This window comes from Morone saxatilis, unplaced genomic scaffold (assembly GCF_004916995.1).
Source record: "Morone saxatilis isolate NCDOM2014 unplaced genomic scaffold, NCSU_SB_2.0 Contig9, whole genome shotgun sequence".
NCBI lineage: Eukaryota > Metazoa > Chordata > Actinopteri > Moronidae > Morone > Morone saxatilis.
The window spans coordinates 4,430,458-4,434,148 of record NW_023340268.1 but is presented as its reverse complement, the minus strand read 5'-3'; positions in this window follow the sequence as shown (position 1 = coordinate 4,434,148).

The following is a 3,691-nucleotide window of genomic DNA, read 5'->3' as shown; positions in this document are numbered from 1 at the left end:
ATCAGTATGCTAACAGGCTCACTATTATGTCAACATGCTGATGTTTAGCAGGTATAATGTAGCACTGACCACACAGTGCAGCTGAGGCCTGAGCTCATAAGCATTAAACAGACGTATTAACTTAATGACAGTTCATCCTGAAGGGAAACATCGTTTGCATCAGATTTTCAATCCAACCAATAGTTGCTGAGATATTTCACTCCAAACCACAAATGTCAACCTCACACAGGTGCTAAAGACAGGGTATTACCAAAGGCTAATTAGTATATTAGTGGCTGGGTGCCGCGTCGCCACATGTTTATGATGCAATCATACATTCAACATTTTCCAGTTGCTGCTATTTGAAATGTTGCTGACTGAGTTACAGATAGTCAGCTTCTCCAAATCTGACTAACTTTAGCTGTGTTTCCTGTGTGTCACCTCTCTCTACCTACTTGGAGTTTTAGTTGAGATATTTCTAGAGGATAAGTCACTGGGATTCATCCACTGGACACCATCAATGTTTGTCAATCCATCCTGTAGCTGTTGAGTTATTTCAGTCTGAACCAAAGTGGTCGACAGACAGACAGACGGACACTGACATTCACAGAGCTGCTAGTGTGGCTAAAAACATAACAACAACAACAACATGTCTTGCTAAAACATATGATGGACAATCAAATCTGTTAAACGTTACAGTTACAGATGTTAAAAGCCTAAAAGTCTAAAAAAATGTTCTTTACCAAGAGGGCAGGACTGTAATTGTGTTGTAAAATCAGGGGCCTGTATTTCAACTTTCAGCTATAATTACACTCAAGAATTATCTGAACTCTTGCAAAACTTGCAAAACAGTTTCTGAGAAGCAAGTGATCACATGATCGATCACGTGTATGTTCAGAGCAGGAACAGCCAATCAGAGACCATTATTCATCATACAGAAATCCTTATATTTTACTCTTATTCTGTCATTTTATTTCATAAAGTTGAATTTTTTATATCTGCAGTATCAATTAACATATTTATAATGAATAAAAATAGTGATGGCATAATAGGAAATTGGCTGAATTGAAAAAGAACTAAACTGGAAAAAAACATTGTGCTTCTAGTAGACAAACTTTAAGACTTGCAGTGTTTACTGTGTTTGCTCACCTCTGTTTTTGAACAGGGGTCTCACACACAGGAGGGCCACTTCAAGGTTCAAGCACTGCAAAGAAAGTAGAATATTGCGAAAATATTTCCATTAATAACATCATACTTAACATAAAAACAAAATACAAGCAGCAGTTTCTATCGATTTTTATATTATCTTTGTTGTTTGCAGCCAAACAACAAATAAATATATAATATTATATTATGTTATATGATGTTGCGTCAGAGGAGGCACAGCAGGTTCAACACAGCAATCTCTGATGGCTGATTTATATCTTTAAATGTAAAAGTAGGTTTTAAAAGAAAAAGGGTTCAAGTCTGGGCAACAGATGTACTCTGAAGAATAAAACAAAAGGGGACAAAGGAAATAAGTCATATCAGTCAGTACAGACTAAATACAGGATACAGCGAGTCAACGCTGTACGAATGTGAAGTTCAGCACTGCCGACAGGCATCATCACCGCCCTTCAGTATTACTGAAAGAGGATCTCTTTCACTGCTGTTTGTATGCTTGTTGAACTCAACAATGTGAGTGAAAAGGCAGCAAAGACAGGAGTTTGGCAAATAATAACACAATAATCCCGTCCAGATTCCAGGTTAAAACCTCATGTTTCATATAAAAACACCTGGCAGGTCTGGCACTGTTGAAGTGAGAGATTTCAATCCAAAAATTCTGCTGACTCTGAGATAATGTGCAGCTATTGTTTATTGTGGCGTCCTTCTATTGTTTAGAAAGCAGCACAGACGCTGCAGCCAAATCATCAACCACAATCGGCTTTTATATTGTGCAATTTCCAGAATAAGACTGATGTGTGTGTGTGTGTGTTTTCTTGATGCAGTTCCAATTAAAACATTATTATTATTATAAAGATTCATGGCATGTGTTTTTAAGTCGTTGCAGAAGAAATTTACTTTCCTCAGAAGTGCTTCCACAGAGGTTACCATGTCAGCTGGTTATGTAACCCTGTAACAGTGAACGCATAAGCAGCTTAGAGGAGCTGCTTTTGATTTTACAGATGGCTGAACCCACTGTTAAATCCCCCAAATGTTTGTCAGGAATCTTCACTGTGTTATTTCTGCAAAGGTTGGGCTCCTGTCAGTCTCAGTCTTAGATCAGTCAGTACATCTTGCAGAGTGGTGCACAGAAAACAACCTACTGCTCAACATCAGCAAAGCCAACGAGCCTGTTTGTTGATTTTAGGAAAAAAGAAGATGCAGACACACACCCTTGCTTGCATAAGTGACGCTAAGGTGGAGCACGTGAGCAATTTTAGGTTCCTGGGAATTAACAGAGAACCTGTCATGGTTATGTCACATCTCCACTCTGGTAAAGAAAGCACAGAAATTACTGTATTTCTTAAGAAACCTTAAGAAGGCAAAATTACTGTTCAAACTTGTAGTTAGGGAGTGACAGGAAGCACCTGGACGGGAATCATCACAAACTGACATGGGATGTGCACGGCCCAGGACCAGAGGTCTCTGCAGCGGGTGATTAAAACCGCCCAGAAGATCATTGGTACTGGTGATACTGGTGAGATGAGGATACTAAAAGACAGCTCCCACCCAGACACAGCCTGTCCACCCTGCTGCATTCTGGGAAGAGGTATACTGCCACTGCTGTACATACCACCAGACTTAAAGACACCTTACAGCAACAATTCATCAAACTAATTAGTAATTGTTTTATTTTTATGACTCATTCATTAATTTTTATTATGTTTTTAACTCTGGTGTCAATTAACATATTTATAATACATAAAAATATGGATGCTTAATAAGAAATTGGCTGAATTGAAGAAAATTAAGCATCTAAATATAATTCTACAACAATGTAAGTGGCAATAAAATAACCTTTACCTAAATAACCTAAAGTCACATATTTCCATACTGATGCTGTCATTTTATTTTTACTAACAGCATACAACTCCATGATTGTTCTAAATTGCATAGAAATATGGCTCGATAGCTTACCAAAACTCCTAAAAGTGACCATTTAGATACACGCCTAACAGAAGCATGTCGATACAGGCGCACAAAACAGCGGGTTTTTCTCCAGAATCTCCACCCTGACCTTTCCCACAATGTGAGGATGATGACGAGAAGCATCTGCTGTAGGGGATGTAGTGATAACAGAAAAAGGTACAATGCACTCCCTATTATTATTATTTTGCATCATTGCACGCCTTCCCAACATCAAGACCGGTACATATCACGCATGACAGACGTAACACGACAAAAAGCGCTGAAAACGAGATAAAAGATGCAACGACATGACAAGACGAAGACTGGAGCCTGTTTGAAGTTTCAGCTTTGCACAGAAACCCAGAGAGTACTTTCAGAGCCTGTACTTTTTCCCCTTTTGCTTGAGTAAAGAAGTTGAATCAGCACAAGTATCTGTACTTCTAAAGATTCTGTGTACTTTGACCCCCTCAAAGACAACAGGAGTTTTATTGTTTCTCATTCAGTGCAAACAGTGCAAGTACTGTTTCTTGTGGAATCCACTTTAGATGTTTTTCCACTGACAAAAAGTGTTAATTTCTTTATTTGCTGTCAGAAAGTTGTT